Source organism: Engystomops pustulosus, chromosome 2 (genome assembly GCF_040894005.1).
Source record: "Engystomops pustulosus chromosome 2, aEngPut4.maternal, whole genome shotgun sequence".
NCBI classification, from domain to species: Eukaryota; Metazoa; Chordata; class Amphibia; order Anura; family Leptodactylidae; genus Engystomops; species Engystomops pustulosus.
Genome location: NC_092412.1, coordinates 123,491,567 through 123,514,354, shown reverse-complemented (window position 1 = coordinate 123,514,354; position 22,788 = coordinate 123,491,567).

Below are 22,788 nucleotides of genomic sequence, written 5' to 3'. Positions count from 1 at the left end.
ATGCAAAAATAGCTCAAACATTTTTAAAAACAAAAAAGAGTGGTAGTCATGCCTCTACACAACTTTTGTTATGGCTTTTTTTGTGAACAATTTTCATCTTGAATGTTACCTCACTTTTATTTACATGTTGAGCTTGTCACCAGATACTCCTTATTTTAAGTAGTGAAGATTATGCTAAAACTTAGCAAAAAAAATCCCTATCTGGGCAATGTGGTGACTGCATTACTAGTCAATGCTTATGTACTTGTTTATGGCCAGTTTGCATCACTGTAATGATTTACATTATTTTCTTAAGAAATTAAATGGATCTGTCAAAATTTCACTTCCATTGATTTTCAGTTTCTTCTTTTGTCATCCATTTGTATGTATTCAGTTACACTTCCATTTTTTAGCCGAAACAAAAAATAGAAATAATAACACTGATGCGAGTATATCAGAAGAAAGTTTCCATGTTTTTAATATAAACTGGATCATGATAGTGAGGGAATGCAGATATTTATTAACTGACATTTGAGCTCCTGCCATAACTGCAGGTTCATGGATGTTAGGTCCCTTAGGTGGCAGCAGCCACTGCATCTTGGGGATCTGCGTTAACTCCCACCCCTGTAAAGTGATCACAGGGAGCAGATGGGTTGCTTTTCATAGACATAACTTAAAGAATTCCCTACAAGTGTCCAACAAAGCAGCAACTGCATCAAAATAGCAAGTACCCGCAACAGATCCCACAGTCCAAAAAACTTATGAATGTGTTGGATCAGTGTTGAATTAATTTAATAAACCAGCAAGAATGCAGTTCATTTGGATCAATCTCACTTTATCAAGTCAAGAACTGAAGCAATCTCGGAAACTCTCAAGTGGATTGTGCTACATGTTTGGCATGTATGGATCAAATTCATTTTTTGAGAAATGCACATTTACCACCAGGGTGAAGGATTTTAAACCAAGTACCCTGACATACTGGTTTGTGTCTCCTCTGACAGGATCTGCTCTTTTTTAGGTTTCCTATGCCCCTGTCTTTCAAAAAGAAAAAAAAAGGCAATAGTTCTCACACGTGGTGCCATCCAAGTAAATGCTACTACAAATGAATATAATTCATCCAGGCCATATATTTCCCCAGACGGAGGCTGGTCATTTTATCCTGCTGTTCTTGGGCAGCAGTAGCACAGCAAACTGTAAATCACCAGAAATAGAATACAAACTAATTAGTAGCCAAATACATTAATAATTAACTTAAAGGCATAGATACTCATAGGAATGGGGCAAAACTAAGCACTTTTTGAGTATCTCTGCCTTTGAGATAATTCTTTTATAAGAAGGATGGGAGGTGTCTGCCCGGCCCTATACAGGAAGTCCCGGGGTTACGTACATGAAAGGTTTTTTAGGTACAGGCAGTCCCCTGTACAAAAAAGTTCTGTAGGTTTGTTCTTAAGTTGAGTTTGTCTGTAAGTTGGAACTGTATACTGTATAATTGTAACCCCAGCCAGAATTGGCTCTATGACAAATTGCTTTTAAAAATGTTGGGTTGTCATAAGAATTAGGATTAGAGATGAGCGAACATACTCGTCCGAGCTTGATGCTCGTTCGAGCATTAGCGTACTCGAAACTGCTCGTTGCTCGGACGAATACTTCGCCCGCTCGAGAAAATGGCATCTCCCGCCGTTTTGCTTTTTGGCGGCCAGAAACAGAGCCAATCACAAGCCAGGAGACTCTGCACTCCACCCAGCATGACGTGGTACCCTTACACGTCGATAGCAGTGGTTGGCTGGCCAGATTAGGTGACCCTGGAATAGACTAGCCCCTGCCCGCGCTGCTCGGATCATTCTGTGTCTGGATGCCGCTAGGGAGAGAGCTGCTGCTGGTCAGGGAAAGCGTTAGGCTGTTCTATTAGAATAGTGTTAGGCAGGAGTGATTCTACAAGAACCCAACAGCCCTTCTTAGGGCTACAATAACGTTATACTTTTTTTTTTTTATTTGCTTGTGGCTGGGCTTGCTGGCACTAGTAGTGCAGCTAGTACCATATTGTGAGGAATTTGCTGGGAGACCTGCGACCGTTGTGTTTAGCTCTTAGTGACACGCATATCCACCTCAAACACCGAAGTGGGACAATTTCTTAGGGGTTTGATTAGAATTAGGCAGAGTCTGCTGATTTTTTTTTTTTTTTTTTACCTTTATTTCATTTTATAGCTCAAACTCATCTTGCAAAGCAGTGTGCTCTCATTGTAGGCTACAAAATAGCCATAGGAGAACCCCAACGGCTTACTTAGGCCTACAATAGCGTTATATTTTCCTTTTTTTTGTTTGCTTGTGGCTGGGCTTGCTGGCATTAGTAGTGCAGCTAGTACCATACTGTGAGGAATTTGCTGGGAGACCTGCGACCGTTGTGTTTAGCTCTTAGTGACACACATATCCACCTCAAACACCAAAGTGGGACAATTTCTTAGGGGTTTGATTAGAATTAGGCAGAGTCTGCTGATTTTTTTTTTTTTTTTTACCTTTATTTCATTTTATAGCTCAAACTCATCTTGCAATGCAGTGTGCTTTCAGTGTCGGCTACAAAATAGTCATAGGAGAACCCCAACGGCTTACTTAGGCCTACAATAGCATTATATTTTCCTTTTTTTGGTTTGCTTGTGGCTGGGCTTGCTGGCATTAGTAGTGCAGCTAGTACCATATTGTGAGGAATTTGCTGGGAGACCTGCGACCGTTGTGTTTAGCTCTTAGTGACACGCATATCCACCTCAAACACCGAAGTGGGACAATTTATTAGGGGTTTGATTAGAATTAGGCAGAGTCTGCTGATTTTTTTTTTTTTTTTTACCTTTATTTCATTTTATAGCTGAAACTCATCTTGCAAAGCAGTGTGCTTTAAGTGTAGGCTACAAAATAGCCATAGGAGAACCCCAACGGCTTACTTAGGCCTACAATAGCGTTATATTTTCCTTTTTTTGGTTTGCTTGTGGCTGGGCTTGCTGGCATTAGTAGTGCAGCTAGTACCATATTGTGAGGGATTTGCTGGGAGACCTGCGACCATTGTGTTTAGCTCTTAGTGACACACATATCCACCTCAACCACCGAAGTGGGACAATTTATTAGGGGTTTGATTAGAATTAGGCAGAGTCTGCTGATTTTTTTTTTTTTTTTTTACCTTTATTTCATTTTATAGCTCAAACTCATCAGGCACAGCACAAAATCCAGTTGTGTGCTGTCAGTGTAGGTTAGAAACTAGCCATAGCAATAGGATAGCATCGTTTTGTTAAAATAAATAAATAAATAAAAAAAAATAAACACAAAAAAAAAAAAATTATTTAAAGTTTACACTTTAATTTGGAAAATGTTTAACCCGAGGGCTAGGGGTAGAGGACGAGGGCGTGGACCTGGGCGTCCAACTACTGCAGGGGTCAGAGGCCGTGGTCCTGGGCGGGGTGAGACACCACCTGCTGATGAGGGAGCAGGGGAACGCCGCAGAGCTACACTCCATAGGTTCATCATGTCTCAAGTTACTGGGACTCGTGGTAGAGCACTGTTGAGGCCAGAACAGTGCGAAGAGGTGATGTCGTGGATTGCGGACAATGCTTCTAGCCATTTGTCCACCAGTCAGTCTTCCACGCAGTCCACCCATGTCACCGAAATCAGCACTCCTCCGGCTCCTCCACCTCATCCTCCTTCCCCCCAGTCTGCCCCCTCCCAGCAAAATTTGGCATTTGAACCGGCATACTCTGAGGAACTGTTTTCTGGACCCTTCCCACAGTCACAAACCACTTGTCCGGTTGCTGCTGAGCAATTTTCCGATGCCCAGGTTTTCCACCAGTCGCAGTCTGTGGGTGATGATGACATTATTGACGTAGTGGAAGAAGTGTGTAAAGAGGTGTCGGACGATGAGGAGACATGGTTGTCAGACAGTGGTGAAGTTGTTGTCAGGGCAGGAAGTCCGAGGGGGGAGCAGACTGAGGGATCGGAGGATGATGAGGTGACAGACCCAAGCTGGGTTGATAGGCCGGGTGAACACAGTGCTTCTGAGACGGAGGCGAGTCCTATAGCAGAACAGGTTGGAAGAGGCAGTGGTGGGGCCAGACGGAGAGGCAGGCCCAGAGCTGGTGCACCAGCGCCAAATGTTGCCCGTAGTCAAGCTCCCGTGGCGAGGGCTAGATTTTCAGAAGTCTGGAGGTTCTTTAAAGAAACACCGGATGACCGACGGACTGTGGTGTGCAACCTTTGCCAAACCAGGATCAGCAGGGGTTCCACCACTACTAGCTTAACTACCACCAGTATGCGTAGGCATATGAATGCTAAACACCCCACTTAATGGCACCAAGCCCGTTCACCTCCGGCCGGGCACACCACTGCTCCTTCCCCTGTGTCATCTGCTAGTCAGCCCCCTGCCCAGGACCCCGGCCCAAACACCTCCCATGCGAAAACCCCATCTTCGCCTCCATGATCCTCCACAGCATCCACCAGCGTTCAGCTCTCCATACATCAGACGCTGGAGCGCAAAAGGAAGTATAGCGCAACCCACCCACACGCCCAAGCCCTCAACGTCCACATCTCCAAGTTGCTTAGCCTGGAGATGCTGCCCTATAGGCTGGTAGTGACCGAGCCCCTTCGAAACCTCATGGCGGCGGCCGCCGCTCGGTATTCGGTCCCCAGCTGCCACTACTTTTCCCGATGTGCTGTCCCATCCCTGCACAAGCACGTGTCAGAGAACATCATCCTTGCCCGGACCAACGCCGTTTCTGACCACGGACACGTGGACGAGTGCTGCCGGGCAGGGCCACTATATATCGCTGACGGCACATTGGGTTAACTTGGTGGAGGCTGGGACCGAGTCTGACCCTGGGGCTGCTCATATACTGCCGACGCCGAGGATTGCGGGGCCTACCTCGGTCCAGGTCTCAAAGGCCTACTATGCCTCCTCCTCCTCCCACCCCTCCTCCACCTCCTCCTCCGAATTACCATCCGTGGGCATGGCGCCATCAGTCGGTAGCTCTAGGCACAGCAGCAGTGCCGTCTCTAAGCGACAGCAGGCGGTGCTCAAACTGCTGAGCCTAGGCGATAAAAGGCACACCGCCTTTTACAGAGGTATTACAGGGCATCACAGTGCAGACTGATCTGTGGCTGGCACCGCTGAACCTGAAGCCAGGCATGGTTGTGTGTGACAACGGCCGTAACCTGGTGGCGGCTCTGCAACTCGGCAGACTGACACATGTGCCATGCCTGGCCCATGTGTTAAATCTCATAGTTCAGCGTTTCCTCAAGACATACCCCAATCTGTCTGATTTGCTCACGAAGGTGCGCCGCATCTGTGCGCATTTCAGGAAGTCCAGCACAGATGCTGCCACTCTCAGGGCAGCGCCTCCAACTGCCCGCTCACCGACTGTTGTGCGACGTGCCCACGAGGTGGAATTCAACATTAACCAGAGTTTACCAGCAGCGCAGAGCGATTGTAGACTGCCAGATGTCAACTTCCACCAGAACTGGTAGTCAGGTCAGTCAGCTTCCTCTAGCCTACAATGAGGAGTGGACGTGGATGTCTGATATCTGTCAGGTGCTGAGTAACTTTGAGGAGTCAACACAGATGGTCAGTGGCGAGGCCGCCATCATCAGCCTCACCATCCCGCTGCTTGGCCTGTTGAAAAACTCTCTGGTCAGCATGGAGTCAGAAGCTTTGCGCTCGTCACAAGAGACGGGGGAAGAAGATTCCCTTGTTGATAGCCAAAGCACCCTTTGGTCTGTTTCTCAGTGCATATCGGAGGAGGTGGAGGAGGATGAGGAGGAAGAGGAGGAGAATGTTGGCGAGACAGAAGAGGGGACCATTGTTCAGTCCTTCACTGTTCAGCGTGTATGGGCAGAAGAAGAGGAGCTGGAGGAGTTGGAGGAGTAGGAAATGGACAGTCAGGCCAGTGAGGGGAGTGAATTTTTGCGCGTTGGGACTCTGGCGCATATGGCAGATTTCATGCTAGGCTGCCTATCCCGTGACCCTCGCGTTCAAAGAATTTATTCCAGCACCGATTACTGGGTATTCACTCTCCTGGACCCACGGTACAAGCAAAATCTTTCCACTCTCATCCCTGGAGAGGAAAGGAGTGTGAGAATGCATGAATACCAGCAGGCCCTGGTGCACAAGCTGAAACAGTATTTCCCTTCTGACAGCGCTAGCGGCAGAGGGCGTACTTCTGCGGGACAAGTAGCGAGGGAGAGTAGGCGAGCAGGCAGCTTGTCCAGCACTGGCAGGGGTACGCTTTACAAGGCCTTTGCCAGTTTTATGTCACCCCAGCAAGACACTGTCACCTGTCCCCAGTCTCGGCAGAGTAGGGCTGATCTTTACAGAAAGATGGTGAGGGAGTACGTAGCTGACCAAACCATCGTCCTAAATGATCACACAGCTCCCTACAACTACTGGGTTTCAAAGCTGGACATGTGGCACGAACTGGCGCTGTACGCCTTGGAGGTTCTTGCCTGCCCTGCCGCTAGCGTGTTGTCCGAGCGGGTTTTCAGTGCAGCTGGTGGCATCATCACCGATAAGCGTACACGCCTGTCGACTGACAGCGCTGACAGGCTGACGCTTATCAAGATGAATAAAGCCTGGATTTCTCCGTATTTTCATTCTCCAACAGGTGAAAGAAACTCAACCTGAATAATGTATGCACTCCTCCTCCTCATTGTCCTCCTTCTCCTCCCCTTTGTACACTAAAGCATAGGAAACTGGCTATTTTTTGCCAGGGCCAACTGGCTCTAGCTATAGTACTCCATGTATTTAATTTTTCTGGAGGGCCACTTACCCGGTCCTCTGTTTTAAGCAATTTTGGGAGTGCCACATACAAGCACTAAATCTATTTAATTTTTCTGGAGGACCACCTACCTGCTCCTCTAGTTTGAAAACTTTTTTGGACTGCCACATACAGGCACTCAATTTATTTAATTTTTCTGGAGCACCACCTACCTGCTCCTCTGGTTTGAAAACTTTTTTGGACTGCCACATACAGGCACTCAATTTATTTAATTTTTCTGGAGGACCACCTACCTGCTCCTCTGGTTTGAAAACTTTTTTGGACTGCCACATACAGGCACTCAATTTATTTAATTTTTCTGGAGGACCACCTACCTGCTCCTCTGGTTTGAAAACTTTTTTGGACTGCCACATACAGGCACACAATTTATTAAATTTTTCTGGAGGACCACCTACCTGCTCCTCTGGTTTGAAAACTTTTTTGGACTGCCACATACAGGCACTATCCAAATTAAATTGTCTCCATAGCAGCCTCCACATGTCATCTTTTTAGCTGGCTCCACACGTCTCCATTGCTACCTCCACACGTCATCGCCATAGCTGCCTCCAAAAGTCGTCCATATAGCTGCCTCCATACATGGTCCCCTTAGCAAACAAGCTGTGTAGGGCAGAATTTTGGGTTGTTTTCATGGCTTCCACATCAAACTTGTTAACTTTGTCGCCACCCTGCTGTGTAATCCACAAAATATACTGGCAAACTTTTATCATTTACCAATATTATTTCAGCGCTTCTTGCGCATCTGTTTACATTCCCCTCACCCGCCATATCCTAAACTTATAAGAACGCTACTACACTTGATCTTATACAAAAGGTTCTTAGAAGTGCTGTTTGGGGAGTAGCCTAGAGACAGGGGCTTGGATTGGCGAAAGCTCGCCTGGCAGCGGAGCGCCAGCTCCATCTCAAGATCCAACTAACATAGTTTTAACTGCAGCACCTTTAATCTACTACTAGTTCACTGCCTCCATACATCGTCCCCTTATCAAACGAGCTGTGTCAGGCAGAATTTTCAGGTGTTTCACCAGATACATAGTGGAACGCGGCCCATCTGTCGCCGCCATGCTGGAGACCTGAAGTTGCAATCATAGCAGCGCAATATGGATGCCCCATACTGTCGCTCTTAATCATGGAACCATTTCCGTAAAAACAATTAAAAATAGAACCACTATGCTAGTCCATTATTCCTAGGTGAAATATTCAAACGACCCGGCCTGCTTTGAAAATTATAATTTTTTCAAAGTAAACGCTTCTGGCCCCCAGGCCCATTTTGGGTGGGGAGGAGCCGAGAGACAGGGGCTTGGACAGGCGAAAGCTCGCCTGGCGGTGGACCGCCAGCTCCATCCCAAGATTAGGCAGCCTCAGAGGCATCCATGCATGCTGCCCCTGCTGTATCCTGTCCATTTTGCCTCCACAATCCTCCACAGCGTCCACCAATGTCTCATTTCAACTCTCTATACCCCAGACGCTGGAGTACGAGAGCATATGCAGCACATCATCCCCTTATCAAACGAGCTGTGTCAGGCAGAATTTTCAGGTGTTTCACCAGATACATAGTGGAACTCGGCCCATCTGTCGCCGCCATGTTGGAGACCTGAAGTTGCAATCATAGCAGCGCAATATGAATGCCCCATACTGTCGCTCTTAATCATAGAAGTCGTCTCCATGGCTGCCTCCACATGTCGTCCCCTTATCAAAAGAGCTGTGTCAGGCTCATTTTTCGGGTGTTTCACCAGATACGTTATGGAACTTGGTCACTATGTCGCCACCATGCTGTGTTATCGACTAAATATACCGTCAACCTTTTGTTCACATAGGAAATCATTTCACCTCCTTTGGTGAAACCTGAGTCCATTTAGGGTATGTCGCCATGAGACTCTCTAGCCTGCCACTGCTGCCGCTGCCTCTGCATGCCGTCCCCTATAGTGTCAGGGTCAATTATTGCATGTTTTAGATGCTATCTAGCCTCATTCGGTCACTCTGTCATTGCCATGCTGTTGCCCATAATTTTGGCATAATGGTGCGATTAAGCAGCCTCAGAGGCATCCATGCATGCTGCCCCTGCTGTTTCCTGTCCATTTCCGTGGTGTTTCCATCCTTTTCTGAGGTTCCCAGGTGTTTGGCCAAGCTTCCCTGTGCAGAGCCTTGGTCCCCTTGAAAAATGCTCGAGTCTCCCATTGACTTCAATGGGGTTCGTTATTCGAGACAAGCACTCGAGCATCGGGAAAAGTTCGTCTCGAATAACGAGTACCCGAGCATTTTAGTGGTTGCTCATCTCTAATCAGGATTAATAATTAATCTTAATTGCAGACACATTTGATAACTGTTACAGTTGATTGTGTAGACTAAGGCTAAAGTACAGTAAATTACCAATATCCAGAGGTCCGTTTGTAACGAGGGGTCGCCTGGCCAATAAAAGAAGATCTGCCCTTTATGTGGCTGAATAATTCCGGCACATTTATTGTTTCAGAATTTTATTTGAACTCAGCCAGGGACCTTTAGTTTTTAAATATAACAATTGCCAATTTGCAGGTAACCCTGTTCTTTCAACTGGGACATAAAATAGAAAAAGAAAAATTTTCTAATTTCATCCTATTTTTTATCCCCCATCTTTCAAACCCCATAATCTTTTTTTCCATCTAAAGAGATGTATGAGGGCATTTAATCTGTGGGACAAATTGTACTTCATGGTGTCAATATCTAATATCTAGCTGGAAAAAATTTCCAAATGAAATATAATTACCAAAAAAAAACGTAACAACATTTTCTTACAGGCTGCGCATTACCTGCTTTTATCATACAGTCTAAATATTCCTTTTCTCAGGGCATAACTAGGAAAGGAAGGCCCCATAGAAGACTTCTAAATAGTGCTTCTCTACCCCTTTTTTTACATATTTGTTTACTCACACATGTGAGTTATAGGCACACACATTTATACACCCATATATACACATATTTGCATACATACAGTATATGCACAGCATATGTACAACTGTACATACAGTAACATATACAACAAATACAGCATATACATACAGTATATACACACCACACACACAATATATACATACCCAATACAACATATTGTGGGGTCCCCTGACATAGTGGGTCCCATAGTTGCTGCCCCCATAGTTACACCCTGTACGTCTCCTTCTTTCTTTGGGTCAGTATAAAATAAAGAGAAACATATGGTGTATGGTATGTTTTAATACCTAACAAAAAAATGAAATCTTAAAACTTTTATTCAAATTGCTGAATGTGGTGAAATAGAGACTTGATGGACTTGATATACTATGATGCAATGATAAAGTGACAACTCTGTTACAGAATTCACTGCAGGGGAAAATAATTTTTATATTTTAATAGATCATGAATTTCCTAAAGCAGAGATATCTAACATGTTTATTATTATTTTTGTTTATTTTTATTTCCATTTAAGGGAAAGGAATTGTATTTATTTCATTTTAAGACTTTTCAAATGAAATGAAATGAAAAAAATTTTTGCTATTTTTTTAGGCCCTCCGAGGTTCAAGTACCATAAAAGGTCAGATTGCTGATACAATATAATCAGAGATGGGTGAATTTTTCAAAATTTCGATTCGCCGAGTTCAACGAAATTTCCTACAAAATTCAATTTGACCCGAATCGAATTATGGTAAATAACGTTAAAAAAACAATTATTTCCTGGCTGCCATCTAAGAGTCTGTAGGGTGTTGTAGAACGTTGTGCCATGCTCAAATATGTATAGGGAGCGTGGTTTGGTCTTCAAACAATGATGTGTTTTAGTATGACACGCACATGACAGATGTCACTCTTAGAATCGCTTCACACTTCAATTCCATGGGCACCCACAGGGGCCAACTTGACCAAATTAGTGAAGCGGGAACGTATCCTGATCAGGTAATGTCTATGCCAGCTCCAAAGGACTGATCGGAGGGCCAAGATCCCACTATAACATCAAAGAGTGCACTCTTTTTACACTGACATTAGATAATTCCATAGATTATGACAGAACCTGTTCTGTTAAACGCAGATACATGTAGTAACCCCCCAAAAGAATGCAGAGGGTGTCGGCAGTAATTTTGCATTGATGTCACTGATCATTTTGCCCTTCTTTTCATCCATGAGTGTCCGCTTTCAATCGGTCAAAACTCCATCAGTATTGCTAAAGCCAAAAACAAACAGGAGTGAATCCAAAACAAAGATGACCAGTAAATTGGATATTTGCATGTCCTTTGTGTTGTGCATATAATCCTGCTTTTGGCTATCAATCCAGAAGCTTTTCATTCCTTCTGACAGATGAAATGAAGGGGAAAACTAAACATAGTGGCAACATTATATAGTGGTAGAGGGTGAAAACAGGATTATGGAAATCACAGAGTATTCCAGGGAGACAGCGGTCAGTTGGCAGCAGCATGAATAGGCCGCAGAGTGGTACAATGACAAATTCTGACGCTGGCAGCAACATGGTAGGCCAGAGTGTGGCACAAAGACAGAGTGTGGAGGCGGCGGCAGCAGAATAAGGTCAGAGAGGGGCACAATGACAAATTCTGGAGGTGGAAGCAACATGGTAGGCCACAGAGTGGCATAGAGACAAAGTGTGAAGGTGGCAGCAGCAGCAGGAGTTCAGAGAGTGGCACAATCACAGTGTGTGTAGGTGGGCGGCAGCAGAAGCAGCAGCAGGAGGTATGAGGGCCCCTTGACAAAATTCTGGAGCTGGCAGTAACGTGGTAAGCCACAGAGTGGAACAATGTGCAGAAACTATGTGGATTTGACACAGATCTCTTGATATCTATCGAAACGAATTCCCCTTCGTTAGAATCGATTCACCCATCTCTAACTTTAATGCATTACTTCTGTATTTCAGTATATTGTCCGTTCACTAAATCTCTTATTACACCCTGCTTCCCAAATTGTCTATTACAGATCCTGCTATGAAAGCCATTATCTGCATTTGGAATTTTTCCAGCTTCCCAGTAGATGGAATGACATTTTGAATGGGGCCACTAGAAAATGCAATTTGTCCTGAAGATAACAAGCCATCATATAGCTCTGTAAATGGAAAAATAAAAAAGTTATATTCAAGGGCTATGTCCTTAAAATGGTGATGTTATGGCTGACTGCTGTATACAGTATTTATTATCAGTCTTGTTTTAGAAATGTAGTAACTTTTTATTTATATATGACATCTGTCAATGCCATTATACTCTTTATTATTTTAAAGGGGATGGCCTAAGATTTAAAAACTATGTTTAAAAAGTGGTTAAAAATAGGAGAACTCAGCCCATGGTAGCAGACAGTACCAGTCATCTTGACGGTCTGATTCACCCTTTCTACTGAGGGACCATTTGACTGAGGCTGGTAGGCAGAGTAAAAGTCCCAATTTACTTTCAGCTGGTTATACAAGGAGCACCAGAACTTGGACACAAACTGGACCCCTCGGTCGGACACAATGGGGCAGATTTACTAACCAGGTCCATTTGCGATCCAGCGGCGCATTCCCTGTGGTGGATTCGGGTCTTCCAGCGATTCACTAAGGCAGTTGCTCCGACGTCCACCAGGTGTCGCTGCTGCGCTGAAGTCCACCGAGGTCTGCCGGAGTTCACGCTCCTATACTTGGTGAAGGTAAGCGCGTGTCCCGCAAAATGTTTTTTTTTTAAAAATGCGGCTTTTCCGAATCTGTCAGGTTTTGGTTCGGCCACACCCCCCAATTTCCGTCACATGCATGCCGGCGCCGATGCACCACAATCTGATCGCGTGTGCCAAAAACCCGGGGCAATACAGGGAAAATCGCCGCAAAACGGAAAAATTTGCGTAACCTGCTGGTAAAACTCGATTCGGCCCCTTAGTAAATGACCCCCAATGTGTTGCTGAAGTCCATGAAGCTGGAAGATATGCTGGAAGAACAAACTGGCAAGACATGGAGCAGACAGAAGTCCTGGAAGGGAAACAAAATGTGACATCTTGGAAAACCGGTCAGTCACCACCCAGATGACGGTATTGCCAGAGGAAGGGGGAAGATCTGTGACAAAGTCCATAGCCATGTGAGACCACAGGCGACTAGGTATTGGCAACGGAAGCAACAGTTTAGCCGATTTGAGGTGAGAAGGCTTGTTAAAGGCACAGGAGATGCACCAGATCAGGCCACAAGTAGTAGCAGGAGATCAGGGCCACAGAGCGTTTCACTCTAGGGTGCCCAGACAGATGTGATGAATGTCCCCAAGATTCTTTCGGAGTGCAGGTTGGACATACGTCTTGCCTGGAGGAAGCTGTCAGAGATGTACCAGAGCACAACAACCAGTTGTTCCGGAGAGATAATATGTGGAGGGACCAGCTCTTCTCCAATGACATCAGAGGCTGGGAAAGAGTATCAGCCTTGATATTCTTCTCTGCAGGACGGAAATGGATCAACAGGTTGAAGCGTGAAAAGAAAAGAGACCAACGAGCTTGCATGGGATTAGGCGCTGGGCTGTTTGGAGATACCGGAGGTTCTTATGGTCTGTATATACACAAACCAGATGGTGAGCTTCTTCCAGTAGATATTGCAGTATCGCCATTCCTCCAGAGTAAGTTTTATGGCTAACAGTTCTCTATCTCCAATAGAGAAATTCCTTTCTGTGGGGGGAAAAGTTTTAGAGAGAAACCGCAAGTGAGAGTACGGCCTCTGGGACCTTTCTGGGTGAGCAGTGCCCCAGCACCTATGGAGTATGCGTCAACCTCAAGATGAAAGGACTTCTCAGTGTCAAGCCTGGAGAGAACTGGAGCCAAAGCAAAGGCGGACTTCGATCCTGAGAAAGCCTCTTCATAGGGATGGTGTGGTGGCAAATTCTTTGGGTTTTTTTTGGAAAAAGCATCGTCAAAGTCCTGGAAACACGTAGGTAGACCCTTCAGGGCTTGGGAGTTATGGAGGAAGCCAGGACAGATAGAAGTGCCACCATGCAGCAGGACAGAAATTCTGGTCCCCAACGAAGGATCTGCCCTGTCTTCCAGTTAAGGACCGGTGTGTGGAGTTGTGTTAGGGGAGGATTTATGATATCCTATTTTAGTGTTAGTTAAAGTTAAAAGCACATTGCAAGGAATGACTCAAACAACTGCTGATTCAAGTCTCACTCATGCTACTGTCCTGGGCAAAATCACCACTCTGCAAGTTTTTTTGGTTTCACCAGTCTATATAGAAATATAGGAAAATAGTAAAAGTGGAGGAGTATACAAAGCATAACATATCAGGCTTCCCTGATCATGTAGTCTCTTGATTGGAGAGTTTTCTGCTGTCACACGTTCACGTCACCATAGGGAATTCCTGAAATTCCTCAGCCTCAAAGCTTTAGGTGCGGTCCACGATGCTGGCACCATTTTAAAATGTATTCTCTGTTACAGTACTTTTAGGGAAATTAGATAAATAGAAATGACAGGATTTGATCTAGGTTTACCTTAACAGTTGCAGCCACGGGAGACTCAGCAGGAGAGATGAGGTGGAGCATGGCTGCACGTAGAAGGACAGTGTTTCCTTGTGCAGAGCTCCTATTTGCAGAGAGACTGTCTCAGCGCAGTGTTGGGCCGGATCGGACAGGATTTGTCCACTGTCTGAGGAAATGATGAGAGGCTTCTCGAAAGGAACCAACTGAATATGATGTCGGGAGAACAGGGTAGCATCCACAAAGTTCCCTGCAGAACCCGCGGAGTCCAAGAAAGCTGAAACTTGAATCGTAGAATGGGAGCTGTACAGGAGTTGTCAAGAGTGGAGAAGTTTGGTTCACACCTAGGGACGCTTCACCCAAGAACCCTAGGTGCTGGCATTTCCCGGACACTGGGGACGGACTGGACAAGCCCTGATAAAGTGCTGCAGACTTGCACAGTACAGGCAATGATTCTCCTGACATAATCTGGAGCGTTCCTGGGAGGAGAGTCTGGCTCTGTCCACCTGCATTGCCTCCTCTGCAGACGTTATGGCCGGAGGCTGGAGCAGCCTTTCAAAAGCAGGAGACAGGTGAGGAAAATGTCGAACACGCTCCATAAACCGCACATCAATCCAAGTGGCAAGTGTGATGAGATCACTCAGGGTTGACCACAGGTCACAAGTGGCCAATGCGTCATTAATTTGAGACGAGAGTCCTTTCTTAAAGGTTGCTGACTAAGCCGTATCATTCCAAGAGACTTCAGAGGCCAGGGTGCGGAACTGAACTGCATACTCTCCAACAGACAAGTCCCCTTGGCGCAGATTCAGCAGTGCAGTCTCAGCTGAGGAGGCACATACTGGTTCTTAAAAAACCCTTTGGAATTCTGCCTTCCCAGAGAGGAGGCTCACAATGAATGCCACCTTGGATCGCTCAGTGACAAACTGAGACGGCATGAGTTCTATGTGCAAGGAGCACTGGGTAATGAAGCCCCAGCACAGCTTGGGGTCCCCATCATCACTTGTCAGGCATAGACAGTCTTAGCCTTTTTTCAGTGGAAAGAAGACAAGCCGGGGTAGCAGGAGAAGTCACAGGAGTAGTCGCAGGAATCTGATGCTGATGCTAAGTGGCAAGCAACTGTAGCACCATGGTGGCGACTTGTCCTAGCTGTTCTCCTTACAAAGCAATCTGCTAGGACTGCTGGACCACAACCGTGGTAAGATCAGCCAGTATCGGAAGTGGCCCCTTGGCGGGATCTTCAGGACTCAGGGTCAGTGAACCCCCTCGATCACCGCGGACAATGACACTAGCCAACATCTGGGACTGGATTCTAAGTGGCACCTGGTCTTCACCAGAGCTTGCTGCAATGCAGGATGCTCTTGCTGCGGCGTGATGCCACCAGGTCATTCCACAGGGTTGACTAGTCCGCGGTGGCAAGGTCAAGGTACAGGAATGTGGTCAGGAGCAGGCAGATGTGCTAAGTCAGGGTCAGAGGTCACAACAGGAGGTCAGGATACAAGGAACAGGAATTGCAACGGGGTGCTTTCTCTCAGGCATATAGCTCAAAGATCTGGCGGGGATTGATGGGAGCAGCTGGCTTAAATAGAAAACCCGGAAGTGACCAGTGCCAATCATTGTTGCACTGGCGCACCGACCGGCCAGGACGGAGGCAGGAACCCGGAAAGGTAAGTGAGGGCAGGGGAGGGCACTTCCACGGAGAGGGCAGGGGTGTGTCTGTGACAAAGACTAATTAAAAAATTTAAATTTTCCTACTTTACAAAATTATGTTTTAGAAAGCAATCAAAAATTCAGTTATGTACTCTATAATAGTACCAAGCTAACCGTAGACTGTTCCTGCAATAAACAAGTCCTAATAATCCTCTTTTGATTGAGGAATAAAAACACTATAGCTCTCAGAATATGGGGACTCATGGGCGAATGTGGTTGCCTTAAAAAGTGTTTCATTTGCTAAAGTAGTAAAACATAAAAAACCTGTACAAGTTTGGTGTCTTCTTAATTGTATTAACCTACAGAATAGTGTAAAAAGTATTCATTAAAAAACAAGTGTCAAAACCACTGTTTTATTCTATTTTGCTGCAGGAAAGAGTTAATAAATTTGAATCATTATGTTATTTTTACCATAAAAATTAACTCATTGGTAAATACAAATTTTACCAAAAATAACACACCCTCATATGCCCAGGTCAAATAAAAAATAAAAAAGTTATGTCTTTTGAAATTTGAACAGGGAAAATGGAACAAGTATTGTGTCCTGAAGGTACTGAAGGCCATTTTAGGCTGTGTCCTTAAGGTAAACAAATTGTTAACATTTGAAACTATTTATGTTAACACTTGAAACTTGATATTTTACTCAAGATTGTACACCAATGCTTTACTTAGAGCCAGCTTGCCTTTCTAAAAAAAAAAAAAAGTAGCAAGAACCTATTATTTATAATTGTTTCCCTTGTGTCCAGTGTTTTGAAATTGCAGGCATAGGCTCAGCATGTAGTCAGTCTTTTAAGGACATTCCATTTCCAGATAACTGAGAAATGTTTGAAAGAACTTCAAGTGAATGTGTGATTAGATTGGCTCTGGAAATTGTTACTAGCTGTTCCCTTCATATAGCTGGCTTTTATAATTTCCTCTAAACATTTTTTTGTTTTTATCTAAGTAAAATATGGTTCTCCTACAAATAAGTTAAGGAACAATAAGCTGAGTAATAACAGTACACATGTTCCTCCATGTTGTCCGCAGCTACTGAGCCCCAGGATAAGAAGACTACCTGACCGTGAGTATATACATATACATCTATGTACAGTATATTACCAGTAACATGATGAACAGAAAAACCTAAAGCAGCAATACTACAAATGAAATGAATTAGGGATAAACAAGATTATTTGCATAATAGAGTGTATACATGGGCAGAAGATCGTCAAAAATTTAGGAAATACAAAAAATCTACAATAGAGGCATCAACAGAGGATGCATCTACAGATTTGGAATCAATGAAGAAAGAGAATAGAATGATAAATGTTCATCAACAATAAGGTATGTTAACATAAGAATGATCAGAGAATTCCGACAGAGTGGAGAATAGAAAAAGAGGAGGAGAGAAAAACACATAGGGATTGCAAAAAGCTGGCAAGTAATAATGGACATGAATCAAGGTGGACTCTAAGGTGCTATTGTTTCGGGAGCAAATATCGATTATTGACAAGGGTTTAGGGTTTGTGCCATTGTTTGAGAAGGATCTATTTGATTTTGTGGTATAGTTTTACAAATGTTGTAGAAGTATTAGGTTAAAAATGTTTTTTTGAAGGTAAAAATAGCAAAGAGAAAAATAGTGATGTTTCTGCCCAGATGCGAAAGAAGAGGCTATTCAATCCCGATGTACATAATACGATCATTGATGCATCCAATCAGAGAATTATGATCAGATGGCTCGGTCAATTTGAATGTCATTATGTGATGGATGGTCAGTTTGCATGCCTGATTCAGAAATGCGTAAGGTATGAGGACGATGTATTTGTATTGTGGATGGATAACATAGATGAGTTGAACCAGTTAAAGATTTATATGAATGACAGACATACACAATCGAGTGACACTAAAATCCACTATCTGGATGTCGAAGTCAGGATAGTTTATAATAAACTTGAGACTACATTGTGTTCCAAACTATCAGACAGGAATAATATGTTACAGCGAGATAGGCATCACACCTCTCAGACTTTTAAAGGGATAGTGAAGAGTCTGTACATGCGAGCGAAACATATCTGTAGCTCCCCGGTGGAATATGTAAATAATAAAGAAAATATTCATAGATTTAAACATTTGTGGAGAGGATATATAATAAAAATGAGTGTCACGGGTGCTCCTGCAACCCATGTCTCGGGGGTTGTGGGCACACCCATGTACCTCCGTGTGATGGCACCTCTTTGCGGCAGCTGCAGGCATAATCACCCTCTCTTTATGAAAAGCTGACCTGATAAAAAAAAGTCGGTACTCTGTCATTGAAAAAAAGGTATGTCTTAATTGTTAGAATTGTAATGCTATTATTAAAGGAGAAAAAGTATATCATTAAAGGAGAGAAAGTATAAATGCTATATTAAAGGAGAGAAGGCATATGAGGAACCATGCGATAAACACTCATTTTTTACATGCAATAAGAAAAATGTGGTATATATGCTTAAGTGCCCATGCGGCAAAATATACGTAGGTCAGGTAACAAGATCAGCTAAAGTAAGATTACATGAGCACAGATTGTCCATCAGACTCTTTGAACAAAATTATAAGAAAGAACAGAGTAATAAAGGAGAAGAAAGAGAGAAAAAGATCTGAGATAAAAAGTTTGTAGAGACTACTTTTACGCATAATTTCTATGAAAGTGTTCATAGTGTTAGTGAATTAAGGTGCTGTATTTTATCAGAAACTGGAGGAAGAACAAATGAGAATAAGGTTGCTTCAAAAAGACACAGCTGGGATTGTTTAGAATCACAAAGTCCTAATGGGTTAAATGAAAACTGCAGTTTTAAAGGGGTTGTCCGAGTTTAAAAAAAAAAAAAAATGTGGCCGGGAGCAGGCTGCCTAAAACAATAAAGCTGTACTTACCTTCCGGTGCCCTCCCGTATCCAGCGCTGCTGTCGCTCCGGTCCGGGCGCCATGAAAACAAACATGGCCACCGGAGCAGCGCTGCATTCAGCTTCCGGCCAGCCGTGGCCGGGTACACCTATCCGTCCCTATACACAGCATTGTGTATAGACCACCATACTCATTACTGCTGAGAGTTCCTGCAGTAGGACCCCCAGTAGTCAGACTCTGATCGCCAAACCTGTGGATGAAAGATGTTAGAAATGTTGTTGAAGGTGTTATAAAGGGAAAACATAAATGGGTTATTTCATTTGTAAGACATTCTAAAATTCCCCTTGCCTAGGAATAGCAGAAAATTAGTAAAGGTAATGAGTACATTATAAATGCAATTATTATTGAAATTATTGAAAAGTCTTATTTGAACAGTCATCAAAAATGCAATTTGAGACCTGCTTGCTATTAAAAGGTAACTCATTCCATTGACAGCAAGAAGTGATGAAAGAATGTCATTCTCATGTTTCCAGCACCTGATTTGTTCCTCATTATTTAATAAGCTAAGTGTAATTTATTCAGTGTCATTTGCACAATATTCCGTCACCCTCACAGCGAGTAACTTCCCGGCACATTAGCAGGTGAGTGCAAGGGGCCTGTTAAGGACTGCAGGATTAGAGACACAATCCAATACAGCCAGTATAAGGCACAGCAATAAATCATTTTCAACACTGGCGGCCAACAGTCTATGGAGGGAACCAGGTTACTAGAAGTAGAGTGGCTGTCTTGATGTTAACTTAGTCACTGCTTTCACAGCTGCCCTTTCCTAAAGTAGGCTTCATCCGAGCCAGCAAGGTGAAGCAAGAAAAAGGAGAGGCCATGTGACAGTAAAAGTTTCCCCTGAGGCACTCCCGATGCAGGTGACAGATCCTTGGCAGATGATATGAGGAAGCACATGATGACAGCAGCAGCCAGGGATGCACATGGCAAGTGGAGGTCTTGTAAACTCATGGTACCTTTATTAGCAGAACAGTTGCAGAAAACAGGCTTACAACAGACTACTCTGAGGGCAAGAAGGGCTGGCTGTGGCAGAAGAAAAGTTTAGTAAGCCAGGTTGGCTCTGGTGCATCAGTAGCATGACTGCAGGCAGTATGTGGTTGAGACACAAATCTTAAAACAGAGACCAATGAAAAAGACCCCAAGACAGAGGCTATATCATAGAACTGGTCTGTCTAGGCACTTGTGCATAAAAAAAGCTAAATACATTGCTAATTAACTCATTAAACTTGATATACAAATAAAACAGAGGTCAGAGACAGCAACATTTGTGCACATAGAAACAAGGGCACATTTGCATGTCTCTCCATGTCTAGCATTGTTCAGCCATAATTAAAAGAATTTGGGTTTATCATCTTCATAAGGGGTATTAGATAGCACAGGGGAGGATTAAGACAGCCATTAACCCTGGGATGTATAAATATTATAGCAACTACAATTCGAGAATTTACTTCCTATGTTTGATGCAAAAGGCAGAAATCAAATCTATGTTTTCAGGACCTTTGGAGGACTTCCAGATGTCCTGAAATGGCTTTTGTGTATTAAGAGCAGGAACAGATGATGAGTTCATGGGTGAGGGCCTTCTCTGTATAAAATTTGGTGGGTGGTTTGGATGGCCATGGGCTCCCTTGAAGACTTGGGCCCCGGGCTGCCGCCCAAACCACCTATATTATAATCCACTACAGGCAGTCCCCGGGTTACGTACAAGATAGGGTCCGGAGGTTTGTTCTTAAAGAGAACCCGTCATGCAAAATAACCCCCCTAAACTAATTATATTTTCATAAACTGCCATTAGAGAGCATTGCCTCTATCCCTTCATTGTCCCTCTACATGCCTGTAAACCTAAGCAATGAGGCCCTAAAGCTGTATGCAAATGACCTGTGAAATGTCCAATGAAGCATTAACATATTCAAGCTGTCCACTCTATTCATGAGTGGGAGGCACAGCCACACCCCCAGTGCATGACTGACAGCCTGTATAATGATGTGAGGCTGTATAATGATGTGCTTCCTGGTGCTGGTGGCCGCGCCCCCTGCAGCCTGTGTGTCCATGTGTGTGTGAGATACAGCAGCTCCAGGCAGCCATGTTACAGCAGAACATGTCAGGTACATGTGTACAGGGGCGCACCTGCCATGAGGCGAGTTGAGATTCTCGCCTCAGGCGGCGCGCTTCCTGCTACACTAGGGGGCGGCGTTGGGCTCCCGCCCGCCGGAATGTGTTCCGGCCGGTACATCTCTCCGACCCCCCGCACATTCCGCCGCCCATCACATCCACCCGCCCGCGGCCGGCACATGTAGCTGCGCGCCGGCCGTCACTTCCCCCCACAGTCCGCCCATCCATTCGATGCGCGCGCGGCTGACACCTGTACCTGCGCGCCCACAGAAACTTCCCCCTGCGCGCCCACTGACACTTCCCCCTGCGCGCCCACTGACACTTCCCCTGCGCGCCCTCTGACACTTCCCCCTGCGCGCCCTCTGACACTTCCCTCCCCCGCAGCCGGCCTATCTCATACCACTCCCCACCCCAATGTCCCCGCTGGTCCCCCCCTTCACGCTCCGATTCCGCCCCCACACTCCGTTTTCGCACCCCCCCTCGGTCCGTCACTGCCTCCGTAGCACCCGATCCCCCCCCCCCCCCAGCTCTGACATCCCCGGCAACACCCCCCCCCCCCCCACCAGAGGACAAAGCCAAAGAGAAAAGAAGAAAAGAGTAAAGGTAACTTCTATGTATGTATGTATGTATATGTGTGTGTGTGTATGTATAGATGTGTCTGTGGTATTTGTATGTGTATATATATATATCTGTATATTTGCTGTATATACTGTATGTATATGTATGTATTATATGGTATATGGAGGCACGCTGTATGTATTATGTGGTATATGGGGGCACACTGTATGTATTATATGGTATATGGCGGCACGCTGTATGTATTATATGGTATATGGCGGTACGCTGTATGTATTATATGGTATATGGGGGCACACTGTATGTATTATATGGTATATGGAGGCACGCTGTATGTATTATATGGTATATGGAGGCACGCTGTATGTATTATATAGTATATGGGGGCACACTGTATGTATTATATGGTATATGGCTGCACGCTGTATGTATTATATGGTATATGGGGGCACACTGTATGTATTATATGGTATATGGAGGCACGCTGTATGTATTATATGGTATGTGGCGGCACGCTGTATGTATTATATGGTATATGGAGGCACGCTGTATGTATTATATAGTATATGGGGGCACACTGTATGTACTATATGGTTTTTCGGGGCACACTGTGTGTATTATATGGTATATGGCAGCACGCTGTATGTATTATATGGTATATGGCTGCACGCTGTATGTATTATATGGTATATGGGGTACGCTGTATGTATAATATGGTATATGGGGGCACGCTGTATGTATTATATGGTATATGGGGCACACTGTATGTATTATATGGTATATGGGGCACGCTGTATGTATTATATGGTATATGGGGCACGCTGTATGTATTATATGGTATATGGGGGCACACTGTATATATTATATGGTATATGGGGGCATGCTGTATGTATTATATGGTATATGGGGGCACACTGTATATATTATATGGTATATGGGGGCACGCTGTATGTATTATATGGTATATAGGGGCATGCTGTATGTATTATATGGTATATGGAGGCACGTTGTATGTATTATATGGTATATGGGGCACGCTGTATGTATTATATGGTATATGGGGGCACACTGTATGTACTATATGGTTTTTCGGGGCACACTGTGTGTATTATATGGTATATGGCGGCACTCTGTATGTATTATATGGTATATGGGGCACGCTGTATGTATTATATGGTATATGGGGGCACACTGTATGTATTATATGGTATATGGGGGCACACTGTATGTACTATATGGTTTTTCGGGGCACACTGTGTGTATTATATGGTATATGGCAGCACGCT